A 25,208-nucleotide genomic window follows, 5' to 3' on the forward strand; every position below is an offset into this window, starting at 1 on the left:
CGGTAGCTGCGTGGCACCGTTCGTATTAAATCACCACAATAGCAGATGAGCTCCAGCACGAGAGAGACAAGCATCTATTTGAAAGTGTACTTTATTACACTTTGTTCCTTTTAATAAAAAAAAGTACGTGAAAAGATAACCCGGTTTTAAGAATCCCAGATAAACAGCAACGATTGCATCTTTAAATAATAGATGAACCCCCGCCTGTTACAGACGGGAATATAACTGAAAATAATTGAAGACAACAATGTCCTATAAGAGCACCACTCCAGCAGTGCTGATTCTCAATGTGTTACAACTTCAAACACTCAGTCATAAACTATGGATAATCCTTACAAGAAAGGCAGGCGCCTGTTTACAATTTCCTTCTAATTAAGGCTACAGGATGAGGTCTACCTTTCTTCAAGTTGATGTGTGGTTTCTAGACGTACCAGGAAGAAAAAAAAAAAACTGTATCGATGGCAAATTAGGGTTGGGAAACAAAATGAAACAAACAACAATAACACTCTAATATGAATTGCAGTCAAAGGGATAAATATTTAACTATCTGTCTACATCTGACACACTTTAGATCGAGAACAAATAGTTCCTAAAAAACACATTCTGAAAACTTGCAACAATAACTCCTTTGACCACATTATTTGGAATTCTTCTTGTACTGTGATTGCGATGCATCCTCATTATTTTGGGGAGTCACGGAAACTGTGTTAATTCTGGCTTTAAAAGAATGACATCAATCTTGCACCAATCAAAACAAATCACAAAGTTCCAAAACAAAACAATGAACAGACTAAGCTTATTCAGGAAGGTAAAGGAGAAAGAACGTAGAGGTGCCCACTTCATTAAGTGAAGCTCTAACTTTATGAAATAGTTACTTTGGTTTGTATGTAATGAAATGGCATCAATGTGGATTGATTCATGATCGTAGCATCTAAAGCACAGTATAGTGTTTAGCACGTCTCCACTTGCATGGGTTTTCTGTGGGTACTTCAGCTTCTTCCCGCAGACCGAAATCATGCATCTTAAGTTAATTGGAGACTCTAAAATGTCCACAGTTGTGGATGTGAATTGTTGTTTGTTTTACGTGCCTTGCATTTGATTGGTGAATAATCCATGGTGCACCCTGCCTCTCGCTCAAAGTCAGCTGGGATAGGTTCCAGCTCACCCATGACTCTAATAAACTGTGAAGAAAGTAGATGAATGGAACCTAGGCTACCTTCACACTGCGGGATATGATGCCCAATGTTAATGACGCGTTAATGGAAGTTTCCTATAACGGCAATAATTTTTTGACGAGAGCTCCTCCTGTTTGACCCTTGGCCCACACATGGCCAGGTCAAATGGTCGCTATGCTTGCTGAGACTCACTGATGTGGGCAAAAGCTCTTCTTGTCATCTGAAAATTATTAAAAAACGTCAGCAAAGCGGCTCACGGCAGCGTGCCAGCAATGTCACAGCACCGACACGTGTGGGTGGCTCAGACGGCAAGTTCTCCACAAAATGCCATAGCCAAAATTCTTTTTAATCTGTTACGTAGGGTCATTTGGTTAAGAAAACATTGGCTCCCGTTGCACAAAATTCTTCACATTGCAAAGGAGAGCACTGCAGCTTTACTTCCGTAAAGCATGTGACATTGTATTTTTGTGCATACACACCACTTCCTGCATTCACACTGTCACATTGACAATTTTGGTCATGTGAATGACCACATCAAAAAAAAAAAACACTATGTAGTAGTTGACACTATACATCCAGACCACAAAAAGGGAAACACAAATAAGCTATTGACACTTACAATTGGGTAACATGCTGGCAATTTTTGCGCGAGGCAAAGGCATTAAATAATCTACAAACTAACAATCAACCAATCCATGTGCCATGTGATTGACTGGTGACCAGTCCACGGCTGCATTTGGCCCAAAGTCGGCTGGGATAGGCTCCAGCTTACTATGACCACACAATTCAAAATAAATAATTGTTAAAAAAATGCTCCTACTGATGGCACTTTATTATGCAGTGGTTCTTATACAGACTTCTGCACAGCTGGCATTGGGTCAATTTCTAGCCAATGCTTCACTTTCACTCACCCAGTGATCGACTGGCCAAATAAGTCAGCTGGGATGACACTGAACAGGATAAGTGGTACGGTATATAAAATGGATGGCAAGATAAACTCCTGCCGGACACCTATTTGGGACATTGTGGGGTAAGGGTGTATTTAGCTGTGACCATGTAAATGATCTGTCCCTCAGCTCTGTGTGTTTGAAGCAGGCTAGTGCTGGAAGGGGGTAGGATGAAGCAAAATTTTGATGATTAATCACGAGACATAATAAAGCTTCTCACCATGAGCCTAGAGTCCAGCTGATTCCCTGATACAATTGGAGGCGATTAGAAAGGAAAAATAATCATTTCTTATAGTGCATTGGTAGCACACTCTAACGATGTCTTCTGATTGGACCGTGTGGAGAAGATAATAAAGGGACTTCTTCAGAATGGACTCCGAGATTATTTTTTTTTTGCTTAACTTTATGAAACATGGGGCCACAAGCCTGGATGCTGCCGATTTGAGGATTAAGATAAGCTGACCTTTCAGATGATGTCGCCATGTATAAAAGATGAAGTTTACAGTCCCCTCATCACATTAGACCTTATCAATGCTTAGAGCCTGTGTGAAGTCTCTTTGAACACCACAATGGTTTTGCAGACTGCAATACAACAGACCTTTACCCCCCAGTGTGGGATTATTGCGGCAAAGCGTGTATGTGTGCATTGTATAGCGGTAGCGGGGGCAGGCACGCTTGCTTTGTTTGGACAATGCTATATTGGTAATCCAGTGTAAAAATCTTATTTTCTATCAGCTTCTTTTTTTCATGGTCATGTGAGCCACAACACAATGAATAGGTAGATGAAGATGGACGAGCATAATAATACGGTAAACGTCCGTTACTGAATCATTTGTGTAAATATTTTATCTCAAAATGCAACATATGGCTGGGTATTGTAATAACGAGGTAGTAGGTTGGGCTACTATGCAGACTGGACAAAAGACATTTTTTCTCCAAAATATTGTCAATATAAATAGGTAAATAAAAATAACCGTCAAATAGAAGGCAAAGTTGTTTCAAATGCAAACCAGCACGTTTTGTTGGATCAAGTGATGCTCTGTTAAACCTGTCACTTACACATCTTGTCACTTGTTTCAATGTCAAAGCAAGTAAAAGTACATTTGAAACCAGTCAAACGATCTCACCCCAATGGCACATCTGTTATGTTTCTAGGTAGAACAAAAATAAGTTGGAAAGAGGCTCTCTTGGATCAGAAGCAGCCTCTGTGCTGGCTTTTGGCTGAGAGGTAGTCAGTGTTTTACAGGCATCAGACAACTAGCCACCATCACCCAGCTCCTTTGATATGGGAGTTATTGTTTACCCCTATAAGTTACAGCCCAGCGCTGCAGGGACTTATTTTTATAACCTCTATTATTTTCTGTCATAAATATTCAAATCCAGATCAGAAACCTCAAGCTTACCGAGGAGAATAGCCAAAAACAACATGCAGCTTTTCAGCTTCCCCCAGCTCTCATTCTTCTATAGAAAATCATTAAGAAGATGAATAAAGAAATCAGACAGAATGCAGAGATGAGTGCGTAGAAGGTCTGGTAAATAAAAAAAAAAAAAAAGCACTCATATGAAAGAGTCAGAATGGAAATTTTCGGTCAAGGATCCTCGCTTCTTTTGTTCTTTATTTGTTTAAGCATTTTCAACACATTCTGCATTTCCTCCTTTTAGGCAGTGAATTAATATTTGCTCTTGGAATATTAATCCTGATTCAGTTGTGGATTAGTTTGCTATTGTCCCCTCTGTGCTGAGCCATAAATAGAGGCGCTGACATGGAGAGGAAATCTATACCTCCCTGCCCAACAAACAAAGACCCCTGCACCCCGAGATAACACATGTCCCTGCAACACGGACCCCCCTCCTCTAACCGCATGCTGCATCCCACTCTCCCGTCGCCCTCCACTTCCTCCTTCTACCCCCATGTTTCTCTCTTCTTCAGAAAAACTTTGCCATGGTAGATTTGCAAGGCAATTGTGCCCTTAAAGCGTGCCTCTTCCTCGGCTTATACCAGAGTTTATCAAAGAATACAATGGGGTTATGCTTTCGCCATTATTCTCCAGGCAAGAACAGTAATTCAACTGCACCGCTAGTACTAAGGCAGCCATGATGTCTCAGTATGGAACACAGAGAGAACGAGAGAGAGAGAGAGAGAAACGCAATGCATTACTTTGTTGACCTTTCCTGTTCCCATAGTTTACAAACAGCTGTGAAGCTCATTCCTCTGGGCTCTTTGTACATCAGAGGCTGGGACTGATGGAGGCACGCCATGCTTAAATGAAGGGCTTTTTCTAGCTCGCCTCTGTCGCGCTTCACAAACACAACCTAACAAACGCGTGTTCACTTTATCTCGACCGCCAAAGCTGTTGTGAGCATGGAGGAAAAAAATACACGGTGAAACAGATAGCATGACGTCCTTTTATGTAAGTATGCATTTTAACAGACAATCTGTTCAACAGAAGAATACCTAAATATCAGTATATCAACAAATCAGTACAGCCACTCATACATCCAGAAATAACTTCCATTTAACGATGACAGTCTAAAACTAAACCACCCGACAATCTCCTCAATGGAACTTGTGAGATATGAGTACACACTCGCACGTGTGCTCACGTTTTAGCAAGGCATTGTGAAAGCAAATGGGAACATTGAGTACTATGCTTCAGAGTTTGGGTCACACTACTGACAGGATGTGCCTGGAACTCAACGGGTCAGTATTTGTAGGGAACTCAGTGCTGAGTGCAGACCTCCGCCAAGGCTGACACTGTCATTAGAAGTGAAAAACAAAAACAATATGTGGAGCATTGTATTTTTTTTTTTTTTTGCCAATGTGTAAATTATTTAGCAGTCTACTTTGTGATACATGAAATTCGGTGCAAATTCTTGGCCAACTCAAATATCCAGTTTTTTTAAAACTTTAATTATGTTAAGATTTTTGGGGTATGCAGAGGGGATTAATTGGATTTGTATTTCCATTCATCCATTTTCTATACCTCACTAGTGCCTGCTGGAGCCTATCCCAGCTGTCTTGTGGTGAGAGGCGGCGGGGTACACCCTGGACTGGTCGCCAGCCAATCACAGGGCACATATAGACAAACAACCATTCACACTCACATTCATACCTATGGACAATTTGGAGTCACCAATTAACCTAGCATGTTTTTGGAATGTGGGAGGAAACCAGAGAAAAATGCACTCCTCACACAGATGCCCCAGCCGGGAATCCTAGCTGTGTGGCCTGTGCGCTAACCACCCCTCCACCGTGCAGCTGGATTTGTGTGTAAGAGGGACTGCATTCACAATTCTCTACATCATTTGGGTTTGGACCCGTTCATTGTACAAGGGTGTAGTACCCTAACCTGCTGACTTTGTGGCTTAGTTTGTGCTGTTATCATTAATAAGGAAAAATTGTGTTAATTATAGTATATGACACCTTTTATGAGTGTATGTAAATGAATGTAATATGAGCTATTTATTTATGATGTGCAATATTACTGTATGTATGTTGTTCATAACTCATTCATTCATTCATTCATTCATTCATTTTCTACCGCTTTTTCCTCACGAGGGTCGCGGGGGTTGCTGGAGCCTATCCCAGCTGTCTCGGGGCGAGAGGCGGGGTACACCCTGGACTGGTCGCCAGCCAATCACAGGGCGTTGTTCATAACTGAGGCGCAAATACAAAATTATTTGACACTATTTGTGGGCCTGCCTGGGCTGGTATTTGAACAATCATGACGATGCAAACAATACATTTACCTCGTGATCTCCTCTTGGTGGAGTTAAAGATGAGGGGGAGTTAGCGTAAAAAAATGAGAATTTAGTTGAAAATGGTGCAAAAAAACAATACCTTACATACAACAAAACACCCTGTTGTAGGAACATTTTACTTTCATAATCTAGGTTAAAAATAAAATAATTTTCAAGTGACATTTATAGTCAATCCTGTGGTGTCTGTGAGGGAGACTCACAGTCTGGAAGGGGTTAATGAGAAATCAATGAGAGGGATGTGCTTATGAGCAGGACACGGGGAAGAAGGAAGACTTGGGCGAGAGTGAGGAGAGACAGAAGAGAGGAGGAGAGAGGAACATTGTTTCCTGTGATAGTAGCGGACTTCCCAGATGTTATCTGTCACTCAAAGAGAACTCTGGTGACCAGATGTTTAGGCTCAATGTGGTAGACTGGCTACACATCTTACTGGCACATCAATACAGGTCAAGTGCAAGGCTATATTAGCCACTCCTCGACAAACAGAAGGCATTGATATATGTGAAAGGCGGAGATGTGGAATGAACTTGTGGCGACATATTGTATACCAGCAAGATGCATATACAACACAATAATCAAGCCTTGTTAATAGGCTCTATTGGCCTGATGTTGTTCTCTCATTAATATGGATCATAATACATCAACCAGATCTCCTTTGTGTGCATCCATTGCTGCTAACAAAGGGCAGTGCTGATTTGAAAGGAAAGGTAAAATAAATGCAGCCAGAGCAGTCCTACAAAGGCCCTGGGGGGCATGTAGGGAGGTGGGTTGGTTCTCGGAGAGCGGGTACTCAGAGCAGGTCCCATTGCAGTGAGGCTCTTTGTAGATGGAGGAAGCTGAACTTGCCAGAGGCTTTTTGCTCTAACCCGTACCACCGCTGACTGTTTGGGGAAATTATGCCACAGCAAAATAATTAATCAAGTAAACGTTGAGTCGCTTTGATTTGGATTACATTAGCATATGATCAATAATGTATTAATCAAATACAAATAAACACATCTGTATAATAGCATGCTTAACTACATACATTTCCACACCTACATTTGTCAATGAGGATGGCACCAGACAGCTACTGTGTACTGTTCATTACACTTAAAACAGCAATACAGTGGACCCCACACCTAAGCCATTTAACATTCATTAATTTGCAGATTAATTTGCAGTTAATTTGCAGATTTTTGCAATTTTTTTACATCTGAAAATAGCTGTTTTGTTTGTTTTCTTTTTTTTCACCCTAAGTCAGCTATAATTTACAAATACATGATAATAAATGTAACATGTACTGCTTAAAAAACCTTAAATTTTTTACATGTTTATACTTTTTTCTCAAGCTTGGAGATTTTACGCTTTTTTTTAATAATTTTTTTTCATTAGCAGTGCACTCCACCAGTCATTGCTATTGGGTGATTCTGTGCCATTCCTGGTGCAAAAATTCTAACAGCTCTGTAATTCAGCACACAATGGAATGGCTGTCAGACATGTAAAGATGCTGAATTCAAAAACATTTGAGGTGGTGTCTGAGATTTTTTTTTAGTGTTGTATACTTTCCAAGTCTTGTTTCTATAATGCAATGTTTGTATTTACATTGTCTTCTGGCCACCTTAACATGTCTTTGTCGGTACTTTGCTGAGGTTCTCATTGGGAGTGACCAAGATGGATAGGATCAGGAAGGAGTACATCAGGGGGATATTACATGTTAGAGGCCTTGGAGATAAAGTCAGAGAGGCCAGACTGAGATGGTTGGGACATGTCCAGAGGAGAGATAGTGAATATATTGGTAGAAGGATGCTGTGTTTAGAGCTGCCAGGTAGGAGGCGTAGAGGAAGACCAAAGAGGAGGTTTGAGTTTTTAGTGAAGGAGGACATGAGGGTAGTTGGTGTGAGAGAGACAGATGCAGAAGACAGGATTGGATGGAGGAGATTAATTTGCTGTGGCGACCCCTGAAGGGAAAAGCCGAAAGAGAAAGAAGACCATGTCTTTGTCTGTTAATAAATCCATGCTTTGACCTATAATTTGTGTTTATCTCAGTGGCTTATAAGTTCATTTATCAGTTAATTTTTCATATAGCCCTGAAGCAAAACTGTACAATTATTCAATTTTTTTAACTGCCGGAGTGCTTGCTTTATCAAAGCCTCCTCCGTTTCAAGTAGTAGAGGGAAAAAAAAAAACAAAAACAGGAATTCATTCACTTATTCCTACCAGCAGATGACTGCAGTCAGCAGAAAAAATAAACACAATACTTATGAAGTATAGAAAACACAATGTACCTAAGCTACTCCAAAAGTATCCAAGTGGCTTGAAGAAAACAGTTAGTTAGCTTTATCATTTGCAGAGTGGAATCAGTGCTGCTTTTGTATTTTTGTATTTTCACTTAAATGCATGTTCTGTTTTCCTCAGATAAAGTTGTGTTGTTCAAATAAAAGCATGCATTCTCGCCTTACACTTTGCTCATCGGGAGAACTTCATGCCCGGGGATTTTCTAAACACAATTCATCAAAGTGGAACGGCACTTCTTTTTTTTTTCTGCATTCCTAATCCTTTTTGCTGCAGATGAGAGATTTGCTGTTCAGACTCATTAAGATTAAAGCGTTTTGCCAGAGTTATTTAAGAATGCAAAGTTCCATGTGAGACCTCTCAGAGTTCAGAACAGAGGAAAATCCTATCAACATGCTCGGTGCACTGGGGGCTGATCTTAGCCTATATTTCTATATTTGGTGTCCGTGATTGAATGATAGCATGTGAAATACTTTTTTCATATTGCATTATGGCTCCAATCAGTTTGCTTTTTCCACCATCAGGAAAGTAATAATATGTTCTGATAGCTCTTTTTCTCTTCATGTGTGAGATTAGATTTGTTTCTGGCACAAAGACACCAGTTTTGTTGTCTTTTTTTTTTGTTTTTGACAGAAGTTTGCCATCAATGTAATTTCTGAAAGACAGTTTTCTCAGCCAAGTGTATGTTTACCTGCACCATTTCCAAGAAGGTATTTCACTTTCTCATATTACTTTGCCAGCTATCATATCACGTCATATGGTTGGCTGAATGCACGGCAACACTTAGTTAGCTTTGGAATCAGTTGTGCCGTTTCATAAATAGAAATAACCAGGAGATTGACATGTGTATTGCGCATCTGCTTAAAAATGATTAACATTATTTTTTCAGCCAGAGGCGAATCTCCACACACGGCTCCAGTCTCAGCACCTCTCCGAAACTTTCCAACTTCAAGTGTCGCAATCTGGTTCCATTTTACAGCTGGCCTTGGGATTGTAACAGAGCGCCTTTCTCTCTCCTCTGAACCGCATATTTAATCCCTGTGCTTATGTCAAACTTAATTACAGGACCTTGTACGAAAAAATAACAAGTGAGCCTTGTAGGAGTGGGCGAGAGGCAAGGAAAGTATTAAGAGAGTGAGAGAAAACGAGACCTTTAGAGAATGCTAAGAGGTGCGAGGAGGGGAGGAACAACAGAGACATTTAATCTGTTGACTCAGCATGTTAAATAGACCAACACAAATCTTTGATGTTATTTTTTCTTTCTTTCTAAGTCAGACCCTGGAAAAGACATTGTTAGTGCATACAAATCAATTACGACTTACTGAATCCATATTAGTGTCCACAAACTTGTAGTTGAGCCTTTTCACTTACAAAACCCCGTTTGAAACCTCACCAGCCATAAACTAAATAATCATTAGACCCTATTCACGTGCATTTTGTGCCCATAAAACTATTTACTCCGCAGAAGTGGAAAAGTATGGAAAAGAGATGTTTGAATCTGTCAGTTAAAACTATTACGCCTAACTCTGAAAAACATCAGCTGAGCTTGTTGTGCACCAACACAGGGAGACGGCACTGTGAAGAATAAACCTTAGAAAAGTCAAAACCAATTTTCATGGCGTAGAATAGCATAAACACTTCACTGCAGTGCAGAAAGGAAGAGTTTGGAAAGCCCTCATTCACAATCTTCTTAAGACAAAACCACATAAATGCCGTATACGTGGAGTCTTTTGAAAAAGGAGATGATAGAAAGGGTGAGAGGAGCGCACAAAACACATTCAAATATCACCATGGACATATTTCCCTCCACTAGCCAAAACATTTTTTTTCTTTCCATGTTCCACCGCCCACATTGAACACTCTTAGCCTCTTCTGTAGGCTGAATCCTTCCCAGACTGGCCTTGAGTGGCCAAGCTGAGGACCAGAGGAGGTTCCCATGCCACTGGTGCTGCAACTGGCACGCCACCCGGAGGTATTTATAGCAGGCCAGCACCAAAGGGCAGCGAGAGAGGGCATGCTTGTTTTCCTTTCCATTCCCTAGGCACTCTCACTGGCCTCACATGTGGGTGTTAAATATATACCCAAATACTGGGAGCAACGTACGATGCTTTGGGTTCCTTGAAAACAGAAGTTGGTTTTGGGTGAACACAGAGCAAAGATGGAGTCCGGTCCATGAGGCATGAGATTTGCAGAGAAATAGAAGCGAAGTCCTGATAAAAGTGGAGGATTACAATGGAGGAGCTCTGTTGTTTTCTTCTCCAGCATCAAATATTATCAGGATCCAAAATCCTGCCCCCTTATTTCCATGTGCTTCTGGCCTTTTACTCTGTGATGTATCTCCCCCTCTCCAAGTCTTTGCATGAGAATCCCAAAGTGGCTTTATTACAATGATGAAACCAGACCCTATAAATACAGAGCACTGTGATGAATATAACAGCAATTATGGGATATGCGATAATTAGATCAGGACAGTAAGAAAGACTCACTGAAGTTGGCACTGTTTTTTTTTGTGTTTGGGAATTCCTTTCAACCTTGTGTCTTAATGTATGATGAATTACAGAGGCAACAGCGGTGCGGTAATCATGAGGGTCTCTACGAAAGCCTCATGGGGCCCCGTCAGTGATCCTCATCCCCGCTTTCGTGCTCCGCTCACATCTACATTTTTTTTTAACGATGCCTTGCTCAACAAACAATTAATAAGCTGGCCCTCAAAAATGAATATGTGCTTTTCCCAAACGGGCCCATCAACCAGTTTTGCTTATCTGTATTTTAACTTGGTCAGCAGCTCTCCAACTCACTCAAGTCCAGTTTAGGACTGGATTTGTCCTAATAATACAGCTACACTGTACAGGGGCCTTCCTGCTGGATGATTGCGTCAGAAAGATTCCATAGCCACGGCCTCTCTTTTTTCATACTTGTGGGAAAATCGCAGTTCATGTTTCCTTGGATGCTTCACACATTCCTCACCCTGTCTTCACATTGCAGGACCCCTGAGACTGGGTAGGGCCAAAGGCACTCAAAAGGAGGTGCTTGGCAGACAAGAGGTGGAGCTAAATGAAAAAGAAGACATTTTTATTGTTTATTTAGGAAGAAGTTGCTATGCAATGTGAGCTCCAAAAGGCACTAATTACATTTCCCAGAGTTTGATGAGTTTAACAGAGCTTGGGCAGAATGTTTTCCAGCCCATTTAACATCTCAGAACACAGCTGGGAACCATAGATAACACAACATCTGGAATTCACCAAAATACATCTTTAGGGTCTAATCCAAACCAATTCAAAGTCACCACATCCTACAATGAACGACAACCCAAAACTGGTCTTCCTAGGAGCTCCGATATCACAGGCTTTGTCCTTAGGAAAAGCAGCCATTAAAAAAAACTGCATGGTATTCAAATGTAGATTGAATTAGACTGTATATAAAAGCCACCCTAAACAAGGATTAATCATCATTTACCTGCAGTCACACATACTTGGATGAACTTGGCAACATTCAAGTTTGATTTTATCCCAAATTCATGACTTCCAAATTTCGAGACAAAGGTCTTTAAGGCTGATTTATTCATGTGTCAGTGTAGGATGAAGAGAGTCGGACAGAGTAGCAAAGCAATTAATTCTGATGCTGAAAACATTATTAATGGTAATGTTTAAAACATCAAAGCACAGACTTGCAGAGACGCAGCATCCCGACTCTGACATGATGGAACAGATGAGCTCACTTGAGTCAGTCAAGGTGAGGCACGGGAGAAAATGTAATTTGTCTCTTCACTGATTTCCATTAAGACTTCTTGGGGAGGCAGTAGGTGGAATTCAAGAAGGTCCGTTCTCATTGGCCTCGAAATGCAATGAAATCACCATTCTTAACATGAAAAAAAAAATAATCGATGAATTAACAGGGAGTTGCCATGTTGGCCATGTAGTCAGGAGATCTGGGTTTGAATCTTCGTTTGGACATCTCTGTGTGTCCGTGGGTTTTCTCCGGGTACTCTGGTTTCCTCCCACATTCCAAAAACATGCTGGAGCCTATCCCAGCTGTCTTCAGGCGAGAGGCAGGGTACACCCTGGACTCGTCGCCAGCCAATCACAGGGCACATATAGACAAACAACCATTCACACTCACATTCATACCTATGGACAATATGGAGTCGCCAATTAACCTACCATGTTTTTGGAATGTGGGAGGAAATCGGAAAACCCACGAATGCACGGGGAGAACATGCAAACTCCACACAGAGATGGCCGAGGTTGGAATCAAACTTGGGTCTCCCAGCTGTGTGGCCTATGCGCTAACCACTCAACAGCCATGCAGCCACTTCGCAAACAGTGTTTATAAAATGTGCTATATAAATAAAGTAGATTGGATTGCATAGATCTTGGTAATCCTGACCTCAACCCCAACAAATGACTTGATAAACTTGAATTAAAACAGTCTCCCAATTCAGGAATTGCACCCAGAGGACCAAAACATGTTGTCTGCTGATGTAACACCTTCAAAGTTACCTCAGAATGCCATGGCGGTTGTGCCCCATCAATACTAGTGGGCTACATGTTAGCATTACTAATATAATGTTAAGGTTGACGATCAGAGGTCTTATTCATAAAAGTGTCCATGGATTCCATCCCATACTCACAAACCTCAGAATCACATCTATAAACCAGACGGCACACATTTGTACACCATCTTCGAATTCTAAATCTCACCGGCAGTGGTTCGTGAATTATATCACCATCCTGGTGGGATGTGTTATATGTATACATAATGTACATTACCGCTCAACACTCCAATTTCCGTTGAGGTTTTAAGATGGTCTGTCTCGCTTCCACATTTTTGTAACAACAAATGGCTTTCTCCACTACAATGCCGTTCAATGATGTTGACAAGGGTATAGTATCACGGTGTGTTCTGAACACTGTTTTTTATGCAGACAGAGCACTCCTGTGGGAATTAGTTGCATCAACTGGTAAGGCTTGATCGACCTCCATTTCTGCAGTTGATCCATTTTGTGGTCCCTGAAATAGGCATTTTTGTATAATTCTGAAATTCACTTTATTTTCCAGTTTTGGGTAACCTTAGCTTTTTTTGTTTGTTTGTTTGTTTGTACCATTTAAAGTGATCCATAGGACTTGAATGCGATACATTTTCAATAAAATATTGAGGTGTTCTAAAAATTCTGACCGGTTGTGTATGTGATGTATTCCAATGTAACTTGCATACATGTTCAATTATATGAAACCATAACTATACCACGACTCCCCCTCCCACAATCATTTATAAATGGTCAATGTTAAATATTATTAAAGATGGTGACTCCAAAGAAAAACGCAAAGTGTGCAAATAGAGAAAAAGCAGTGCTTACTATGTCAAGCACTGTACCAAGGTTATTTTCGAAGGGCAACAATTGCAATTGAAATATCAGACCAATCAAGTTAATATTGTCAGCTCCACCATGAGAACTGTCGCTAACCACACTTTCACATCTTAGCCTACTGTTTGCTGAGTTTTCAAATAATGTTAAAGTCAATAACACAAGTCACCATGAGCACTATTAATTGGCATGTATACAAAAGGATTTCAATATCTTGAGTGGCACAATCAATTTGCTTGTCCGTGTAGGTGGTTCAATTATATCTGTAGTGATAATAATATGAAATACATGATTATTACATGAAGGTTGTTTCATGAAATATATGATTTTCATACTTTGCCATCAGGAGTCGCTGACTGAAAAACTGAGCGTGAGCTCCAAGCATGAGTGAAAAGAATCCGTAGGAATGTGCACCCTTTCCGCATTGAATTTTTCTACAAATTTTCAGCAAAAGATGTGCACATTTCACCCTTGCTGAAGCCCCTGCTATTAGATGTTGGAATGAGCACAAGTCTGTTATTTGAAACTGAATACTTCAGGCTGTATAAAATTGTTAAAAAAAAAAAAAAAAAGGTCAAAAGAAGGCTACAGCATGCAATACACAGATCGAATTCACCCTCCAAAGGATGCAGCCACTGAATTGGGCCCTCCTCTTCCAACAACTTTTGATCTATATATTTTCAATGACGGGTGGTTTTCATGAGATACAAATAAAATGACTTCAGAATTTAGCACCAGAGTGGATGCAGGGTGTAAAGGACAGAAAAGGACACAAAATAATGACTGATGAGGTAAATAAAGATGCCCCGCTCGCGCTGTATATGTATGCTTGCTTTGGGCAAACGGATAACACTACTCTCACTTTGGCATATTCATTTACCCCCCCACCATCACATCAATTGAACCAGGGAGTCTGGGGGACGCCGCATTGATATTCACAACACATTTTCATCCCCCAGCCACAGCCATCCCACTGGAAACATTATTTCATTACATATATTATGCAGGCAGTGGACGTGCAGCATGCAGGCGTGTGGGTGAGCTCAGACGCTTCCCACTATGTATACATGTCTGTGACAACTGTGTAAAAGAAGAGTTTTTAAGAGCGTGTAAAAAGATATATAACGCTTCAGGGGCCTAGTGTTAATGGTACTTAGTTTACTTTGTTAGAGAGAGTGAAGACAAAATATTTATTTCCTAATGCTAATCCTATTTCCCCTTTGTGTCAATGCTATAAAAGTGATGTTTTTTTTCACGTTGACTATAGTCCAAAGTTTCAAGCAGAGTTTTCTTCACAAGCCGTGTACAATTTGTCACGTAGAGCAGAAAAATAAATGGCATGCCATCCATCACATGCCAGTGGGCTTCCCCTTGCATATTTGAGTGGCTCAACACTGGACACTCTTGTTTGATTTGAACTGGAATCAATTGAGAAAACGAAACCATTTCACCTCTGATTAAGCACTGCTCCGTCTCTGTTGTGGCATGCTGACCTTTCCAGAGGTCTGTCTAGTGCTGCCACGAGGAGCCGGCCAGCCCAAAGATATGCTAAGCTAATTAGACTGATTGACATGAGTGGGCGGGTCTTGAAAGTGTTTTGAAGTTGAAACCTGAGCCATTTCATCAAGAGTCCACCTATCTTGCACAGTCTCAAAAAAAATTGGGATTTAATGGCAAATTTTACATGTCCAAAAGCTTCACAGCGTCAAATAAAAGCATTCTCAAAAACAGATATCAAGCTTTTCCCACGCCTTACAGATGTAAAGGCCACTTATGTCGACTTAACATACTGTACACGCTTATTAGTTTAGGGTCTCTGATGATATACTGGATTTGAGTTCAGCTGTGAGTTTCTCTTTACCAGCATGAAATGATTTGTTTGATCTACCAAAGAACTACAACATTGGAACCACCAAGTGTGTCTTCCAGACTGTCATGAACTGGAAAGTGTTGAAACACATGCATCATTGTCCGGACTGAATCCATTTACACCGTGGACCATGGCTTGAGAGGTTGCACCAATAATTCATTCATTCATTCATTTTCTACCGCTTTTTGCTCACGAGGGTCGCGGAGGTGCTGGAGCCTATCCCAGCTGTCTTCGGGCGAGAGGCGGGGTACACCCTGGACTGGTCGCCAGCCAATCATAGGGCACATATAGACAAACAACCATTCACACTCACATTCATACCTATGGACAATTTGGAGTCGCCAATTAACCTAGCATGTTTTTGGAATGTGGGAGGAAACCGGAGTACCCGGAGAAAACCCACGCATGCACGGGGAAAACATGCAAACTCCACACAGAGATGGCCGAGGGTGGAATTGAACCCTGGTCTTCCTAGCTGTGAGGTCTGTGCGCCGTGCCGCCTGCACCAATAATAAGGTCAGCAATTGTGTCAACTGAGTTGATTGATGCACTAATTACCATACCATAAGCATAACCATACCATGCCACCATGTGTGGCACAGGTTCCCTTTATTGATGGCATATCAGATGCATAGAGATACCGTGAGATGATCCTGATGTAAAAATAATATAATGCAAATAATGTCACCGCAGATAATGACTGTTGCATTTATATGGTTTGTTGAGTGTATGTCACTGGAGTCAAGAGAAACTATTTAGTGTTTCATTGTATTACCTGTAAGATTTGACAACAAATACATTTCACACCGTCTCCAAAACATCAGTCAATCGCGGTGGAAGTAGAAGAGGAAGCAAAAGCTAACCTGCAAATCAAGTGAATTCCTGAGCTTTTCTATTTGCTCTCGTTTGGCTGCAGGGGAAACATGTTCCACTCTGACCTCAGGGCATTCATCCAATCAGCTTGCTATCTGCTGCAAGGGCCTCCATAATGGTGACATTTTTCTACCTAGTCAATAAAGTGGTGAAAGCCACCCTCTACTCGCTACTTGACCGTTTAACTTCCCTGTGAAAAGGCCCTTTCTTTGCGTCTGTCTCCATGTCTTGGTGAAATCAATAAAAGCAGAGCAAAGGAAAGAGGACAAACCAGAGGCCGCTTTAACTGGTGCACGTCCTCCACTGATAGTACAAAAGAGAGCATCTCCAGTCTGTCTTATTCACACTACAGTGAGAGGACACCACCTCTTGCTTACACACACACAAACTGACATATACATTAACAGATGCAAACTTTGTATTCTTTAATAATCATCGCTTGCCAGGATCCATTTAGCGGGCTGCAGTCACACTTCAGCAGGCGTCTGCAGTGACTGACATAATGGCATCAGAGGGAGAACAAAATGTCCTCCAATGAAGGAGCACAGGAAGGGAGAATGAGTGAGATGGGTTACACTGAGGCCTGTGTTGAAATGAGTGCAGAGCTTTGTTTGGTTATGCTGTCTGCGCTGAAATTGATTTCTGCTGGAAGCATGCACCAAAAAGCCCCTGAATTCATATAAAACGAATAACATACTCTATTGCAGACAGGAAGGGCAGAGAAAGGAGCATAAGGTGAAAAACTAAAGGGGGAAAATGATGGCTGGGGAATGTGCAAATTTTAAAAAAAAGTCGGCGAATAGGGAATAGATTGAAGGTGAGGTGCTAAATGGCAACATGGAGTGACACCTTAACAACACTGAAAGAAAGTGGAGGATGAGAGGATGACCTTCAACACTCTAACAACAACATGACAAAGGATGTAACTTCTTTACAGTATGTTACAATAATGAATGAGCCAGGGAGTAATTCTAGTTGTACTGTTTGTATAAAACTGTCTAGAAATGTTTGAATGGCTTATATAAATGCTCACTTTCATGCACTTGTAGTCAACAAGTGAATATCTGTCTACAGCCAGCTAATCTGTATACAATGAAACAATTCCAGCAGTCAGTAACATCTTCCACAAATACATGGATGGACCTTGTGGTTTGTGCCACTGTCTGGGCATCTGGATGTATACGGAGAAGCCAAAGAGCCTGCACCCACCCACCCACACACACACACACACACACACACACACCCATGACCGTGGTAGGTCTTATGGCAGACAGATGTTCACCCTGTTCAACAACAGCTGGGACACCAGAATGTGTTATATAATGCTCTGCATTACACTGTAATTTTATGTAAATAATTATATTATACAGTGTATATATCCTCGCTTGGGAAGTCATGACCTAGGATTGCCCTGGCTGTGTTGATGATGTCTGTTATGCTTACTATGTTTCCTTCCGAACAAATAAAATATCGACCTAACCTAATGTGCATTAGACCGTGTAATGTAGTCCGATTTACACAGCTCTGTGACATTGGAAACATGGGTATGATTCAGATGAACTTAACAAAAGAGCATTTTATTTGACAAAAGGCCAGTATATCACCTCAAAACCTAAGATGAGCCCAAGTCTACATGGGAATGTTTAACATCCGAGGAGAGCCACATGGGGTCGGCTAAGCTAACTTATTCTGACCTGTTGCATGCTGCCTGTCAGTCAATTTACATATAATATTCATTCATTCATTCACTACCGCTTTTCCTCACGAGGGTCGCGGGGGTGCTGGAGCCTATCCCAGCTGTCTTCGGGCGAGAGGCGGGGTACACCCTGGACTGGTCGCCAGCCAATCCCAGGGCACATATAGACAAACAACCATTCACACTCACATTCATACCTATGGACAATTTGGAGTGGCCAATTAACCTAGCATGTTTTTGGAATGTGGGAGGAAACCGGAGTATCCGGAGAAAACCCATGCATGCACGGGGAGAACATGTAAACTCCACACAGAGATGGCCGAGGGTGGAATTGAACCCTGGTCTCCTAGCTGTGAGGCTGTGAGGTCTGCGCGCTAACCACTCGACCGCTGTGCCGCCCTAATATAATATAATATAATATATATATATATATATATATATATATATATATATATATATATATAGTATTTTAATCTCTCAGGATGATGTTTATATATATATATGTATATATATATATATATATATATATATATATATATATATATATATATATATGTATATATATATATATATACATATATATATATAAACATCATCCTGAGAGATTAAAATACTGCGGGGCCTTCGATCTAATCAGAGCAACAACATAAGGTGCAATATTTAAAGTCATAGGGCAGACAAAATGATTCAGTTCCCTTTGGAAATTTCATTTATCTTCCAAATTCACTAACGTTTAATAGCTATAGTAACCATTTGAAATATTAGTTGTGTTCTGCCAGATTCTAAACTTTGCAAAAAAAAAAAGAATTCATCAAGAGGATTGAATGATTAGGAAAGTAAATGTAGGCAAGCGCTTGGGTGGGTTGCTGCCAAGACAGGCAAGCTGTTGGGAATGAAATCCTCATTAAGGGTTGCCTCCAGGATTGCTAATTCATGCAAATTATTTTCCTGAGTGAAATGAAAGGAGAAAGGGCAGGCGCCGCTGCTTGGCCAGCGATCAACAGCACTCTGCTTTGGTGGTCTGGGAAGTTTAGCAGCATGAGCCAGTGACGACTGCGCTGTGCCAAGCCACAGTGACGAAAACTCCACACAGTGTGCCGGCCCTCTTCTTGGCAAGGCTGGCAGCCAATCAGGCGGTCTTCTGTTGCTGAAGAATAACATGGCATGCTGGCCCTCTCGCCGCCCCACCTCTTCTCCTCACTGCACCGCGGCTGCCCAGAAGGATTTTATAAACATTTTGCCAGTGGATCAATACCTGTATTGATCAACCATTGTGAGAGTGATCCGTCTAAAACCCAGAGCAGCCTGGAAGCTGGGAGGAGCGAAAGAGAGAGGCTGCAGAGAGGATGGAGAAATAGAGAGAGTCTGCAGCCACAGTGAAAGGGAGAAGAGGTACAAGGGAGGAGATGGGGAATCCGAGCCAAGCAACGGACGCAGAGCTGAACAGGTTGGGATGCCGGGTTTCGGACTATGCTGCGAAGCCACTGGGATTGGGGCAAAGCCTATGGTAATTGCTTTCTCATTAAGCGCGGGCGGGTGAGGGTGACTAACGACTACTGCGCAAAGTATGCAGCTAAGTGATAGATGGAGGGATAATGCAAAGAAATGCATGTGTATCTGTGCAAGAATGGAGGTCATCCCACACCTGGGGTCGCTAATGTTTATAATGCTCCTGGCCTGCTGTGATTCCCGCTCAGGTAGATTGTAACGTGTGTGGTGAGCATGAAGACATGAGGCTGTAAGGAGATTAGGTAGGAAGAGAGAGGGTGGGCACTTTGTTTTTCATAAAAACTACTCTCTCACCTGTTCTACTTTCACTGTTTACGTTGTGTTTAGCAAAAAAAAAAACTGCTGGAATCTGAACAATCTTCTGTTTCCCTCTGAACCACAGTTTGGACACAGGAGGCCCAACTGCACCAATCACAATGGAACTGGAAATGCTGGAGAAAAATGATTCAAAGGATACAAACATCAAGAAGAGCGAATATCATTCTAGTGTCCAAGCAAACTTTGCTGAAGTCAGACAGCGGATATATCCAACATGGAATACCAGGATGCATTTTTACTTCCTATACTGTGGAAATATGTTTGGTTTTTTGTTTGCTGATTGAGTGGTGCTCCCAACAAAAGCAAAGAGTGGTCAATGAAAGGCCTTGAGCTACGCTGCACCTGAAGGAAGGTCCAAAGCCCCATGGGACTACCCACCCCACTCCGACCCAAGTGCTAAACTGAAATCAAGTTTCTATTGATTGCTTTTAAATACAATGCCCTTGTGCATAGATTTGAGAGACACAACATTCCCCCAACCAGCTGTGGTGGTGGAAGCCATTTCTTGATACCATCACTGGAACGGAATGGGAGACACTCATGTTAAGACCATTTTGAACTACAACAAAGAGCAATATAAACATCAACGTACAGTTGTGGTATTACTCGTCATTCTCTTTATACTTGGGTATACTATTTTGTTTTACAAAGCAGTTAATGTGACAGGAAGTGATTGCAGGTGGTGGTCGTCAGACCGTTGACTTTGCTCACTTGGTTCTAGATGTGTCTTCACCCCATGTGAACTACATGTTTAGACATGTAGTGGAACCTCGGTTAGCATAAGAAGGTCCAACTCTAACCAAAACAGATGCTAACCAAATACGAAATACAAAATTCCAAACTGTTCCACAAAGAAAAAATATTAACACAGAAGATTTTACAATGATAGCTTAATAGAAAATACATAGAAAAACACATATATGATGAATGAAAGGGATAAATTAATAAATAAGTTTGCTTTTACCTTCATTGAAGACATGATTCTTGTTGTGACTGTTCCCAAAAGACACGATGGGGCAGCGAAATCAACACAAGACACCACTTTCTATTATTCCATTATTTCTTGAATTCAATAGTATTTCTCACCCCAAAAGTCCAAAATGGAGACAAACAGAGTTGCAAATGCCAGCATTTTGATAAAGAAGGTGAGGAAAACTATATACTTAAGGACAGAACCAAAAAATGGTGTGGTCACATTGTGTCTTTGGGAACCTTAAAGGGGAACTCTACTTCTTTTTTTTTTTTTTGCCCATCATTCACAATCCTTATGTGAAACACACACACATATTTATTTCACTTTTCTGTGCATTATAACACAAAAAAGCAAGTTAATATGAGCTAGCTAACAATGCATGTCATTGGGACATTGTCATTTCAACCTCTAACAACGTTGCATTGTTTGCTGTACATGCTGTGATCATGCATTAACATGTACACTGATGATAACATGTAATAGTTGCAGTATCTTGCCATATTTTGATGATTTAAACACTACCCAAACTTATTCTCTCGGCGCATTGAGACACATACTTATGCTAGTTCCATCAACAAAAGCAGACTAATGTCCGCTCTCATTGAGATGGCTGTGTCTTCCAGCAGAAGACATGTGCCTCCGTCCTCAGGTAAAAAATGCTGATGGCAAACCAGCATCTTGTTGAGTCTTTGTAGCAAAATTGAAAGCTGGGTATCCACTCTTCCGTCTGTGAATGACGCTGAGACGAGCGCTACTCAAGTTTTTCATGTTAGCTGCTACAATAATAATATCGCCATAACTTGGTCAATATTCAAGTTATCTATGTAAATGGAACAGTGTTTTTTTTTTAGTTTTATGAGGGCTGTAGCATCAAAATAGTTATTTCCCATGATGTCCATTGTTAGCTAGCTCATATAAAATGCACAGAAAAGGGAAAGAAATATGTGTTCATGTTTCACATAAAGATTGTGAATGATGAGCTAAATTCCAAAAAAGTGCAGTTGCCCTTTTAATGTCCATTTCACCCTTTCACGCATCATTTATATGCATTTAGAAGTGTTTTATGCGTGTAAAACTACAAAAAAAGTGAGAGTCAACCGCTGATGACATCATGTGATTGCAATTTTGTTAGAACACTATGCTAACAAGGACATATGTGCTAAAAATACATAAAATACAATTAATAACAAATGTTCATCGACACCATAACAACATATTGTGCGCTAATCGGAAAATGTGTGCAAGCCAAGGCAAAATTTTGACTAAAATTACCGACGTCAACCAAAAAACACGCTCACCGGGGCGGTCACTAACCAGGGTTTATTGAAGAAGCTCCATCTTGCCTACAGTTAAACACGATAATCAAAATATTGCACAACCCTCTGTGGGATACAGAGCTGTTTCACAAGACAGCAAACGACAACCACAGTAATAACTGTAATGTTAATGAAAATGAAAGCTGAGTCTTTTTATCTTTGTAAAGACATTTTCATCTCATGTCATCATTAGATTGTACAGCTAATGAATTCTTGGCTATATTTACTTTGCCAGAGTAATGAATCACTGCAGTATTAGCAAACAAACAGCATAAGCGTTTTGTTTAATCTTCAGTTAGCACCGAACATAATTATTTTAAAAATACAATGAAATATCTTTTGTTCCAACTAGCTAAATTATGTGTATGTATTTTTCCTCACCATATAATAGCAAGATTAATTTCAAGAAATAAACTTGATTAAATGTTATCACCTTCTACACTTGATTCATGTGCTTTCAAAGCAGGGCTCTCTTTCATCCTCCCTGTTTGATTCCGCTCTGAAATAAAAGCTACCACTTGGATGAGTGCCAAACAATAAAATAGTGTCTTCATTAGACACATCACATCCTAATTAGTATTCAATTAACAGGCCAGTCAACCTCAACTAATCAAGCAATTAGGCTGCACATGTTGACAGAAAAGCTAACAAAAGCACACAAGTCCCATGGGAAAGCAGTAAAAGACTGCAGAGGAGACACACGTTCCAAGAAGAGAGGAGGAGAACGATTGAACAGTGTCCTGACATCACATCCTGTTCCAACATGGAAATCTTTAATGAATGAAGAGGGTGATATTAAAAAACTTAAAAGTAAAGAGGAGGAATCCATTTAGTTGTGTCTATTCTATCTGAACAGTGGGACATTTTTCTCAGTGTGGGTTTTTGTTCTAAGGTTTTTGTGTTATCAAAATGAGTTAAAATAAAAATAAGAATTCAATATTCGCCCTGTGATTGGATGGCGACCAGTTCAGGATGTACCCCGCCTCTCGCCCAAAGACAGCCAGGATAGGCTCCAGTATACGCGGTAAAAAATGAATGAATCAATGAATGAATTCAATATTCTAGATTTTGAGTGCATGTGGGTACTTTTGACTTCATCAAAACTTTTTTAAAAAGTAATGGTGTGATCATGACGACTGACCATTGGTCGAGTCAATTAGTGCTGCCAAACAAATGATTGAATACTACCAAACAGGAACTACCAGAGGGCGGCACGGCGGTGCCATGGTTAGCGCGCAGACCTCACAGCTAGGAGACCAGGGTACAATTCCACTCTCGGCCATCTCTGTGTGGAGTTTGCATGTTCTCCCCGTGCATGCGTGGGTTTTCTCCGGGTACTCCGGTTTCCTCCCACATTCCAAAAACATGCTAGGTTAATTGGCGACTCCAAATTGTCCATAGGTATGAATGTGAGTGTGAATGGTTGTTTGTCTATATGTGCCCTGTGATTGGCTGGCGACCAGTCCAGGGTGTACCCCGCCTCTCGCCCGAAGACAGCTGGGATAGGCTCCAGCACCCCTGCGACCCTCGTGAGGAAAAAGCGGTAGAAAATGAATGAATGAGGAACTACCAGATGCAGTCAATCATGATCACTAACGTCAAGTTAAACTTGTCAAGTAACCTTGTCAAGTTAAGAGGGATTCAGAAGCTTACAAGTTATGACAACATTCAGGAGACTATATACATATACAGACATGACACGTAGTCCTAACCTGCAGAGAGCTTTACAAGGATTTCTAACATCCAAAATACGTAAAATGGAAACTTGATGGTTGTGATTTTTATATTATTGGGGTACAGTGATAATAAAATTCATCTTGGATAACGTTTGGTCCTTTCTTAAGAAAAAAAACACCACGATTTTATTGAGTAGCCCAAATATTAATTGCAATTAATATAGGATGATTTGCAGTGGTTGTTAAAACTGATGCTCTGTGCTTAAAATACGGATACATTTCTGCTGCACAGGTAATACTGACATAGTAGAGGAGCAGACCAGCTCCAAACCAAGAAGCTATACATACAGGGCCAAATTACTCCACTTGAATAAAACTTATTAAGTCAACCTATTAAGTTGATTATGTATTGATATCCAGAAGTCATGTGGTGTCTAATCATCACGATTGTTATCACTGAGGAAAAATTGGTTTGTGAGTGCAAAGTTTTATTTTTCACAAACTTTGTATTATACAATTCTGTTTTTAGGTTGCACGATGATCAAGTGGTTAGCATGCAGGCCTCAAGCTAGGAGACGCAAGTTCAATTCCACCCTCGGCCATCTCTGTGTGGAGCGTGTTTTCTGCGGGTACTCCGGTTTCCTCCCACATTCCAAAACCATGCTAGGTTAATTGGCGACTCCAAATTGTCCATAGGTATGAATGTGAGTGTGAATGGTTGTTTGTCTATATGTGGCTTGTGATTGGCTGGCCACCAGTCCAGGGTGTACCCCGCCTCTCGCCCGAAGACAGCTGGGATAGGCTCCAGCACCCCTGTGACCCTCGTAAGGATAAGTGGTAGGAAATTAATGAATGAATGAATGAAAGAATATATAGAAAACCTGTTTATGACATTGTAAAAACATTTTTGTCATTATTAGAGCCCTCTAGACTAACAATAACACCCCTATAGTAGCTTTATACTCACACATTAGCATTTCTGGATAGCATACTTTCTGTGGTGATTGTCTAATCAATGTATCAAGCTGACATCTTGTGACCAGTGTAGAATGCAACATATTACTTTAAATGCAAATTTTGCTTTTTCATGTTTGAAAATGCCAAACTTAGGCCAAGAATGCTACAATTTTGCTTTAATTTTTTTATGATATGGCAGTGATTGAACGTTGAAAAATTATGAAAGTTTTCACTACAGCCTTACTTATCTAATTTACATTGATGCTCATTTTGCAGTAAAATAGTTTTCAACCAGCGCTTTACTTTTCCGTCCTTTTAAATACTTGTGTGAGTCTGTTACAGAGTTACACGTACCTTGTGTCACAGTAGTCTGTAGGCTGTTCAAACACCTCCCTCACGGAGAGCACCCTGCGAGAGAAACAACACAGCTCATAAGAGCCAAAAAGGACAGGACAGGACGGCACATTGTCAACATTTCCAAGATGAGTCATCCTATCTGA

The 25,208-nt window shown here is 40.8% G+C and overlaps 1 protein-coding gene across 4 annotated transcripts in view; it reads right to left on the reverse strand.

The window, feature by feature from the left end:
* Nucleotides 1-25,208, reverse strand: part of zfhx3b (zinc finger homeobox 3b) — a 331,901-nt gene that overhangs the window by 147,298 nt on the left and 159,395 nt on the right. For all 4 annotated transcript variants that reach the window (XM_058089529.1, XM_058089531.1, XM_058089533.1 and 1 more), the window contains one exon: nucleotides 25,063-25,116. The gene's annotated coding sequence lies outside the window, so the exon portion shown is untranslated. The remainder of the gene's footprint in view (nucleotides 1-25,062; nucleotides 25,117-25,208) is intronic.

The sequence above is a fragment of the Doryrhamphus excisus genome, chromosome 12, assembly GCF_030265055.1.
Source record: "Doryrhamphus excisus isolate RoL2022-K1 chromosome 12, RoL_Dexc_1.0, whole genome shotgun sequence".
NCBI classification, from domain to species: domain Eukaryota; kingdom Metazoa; phylum Chordata; class Actinopteri; order Syngnathiformes; family Syngnathidae; genus Doryrhamphus; species Doryrhamphus excisus.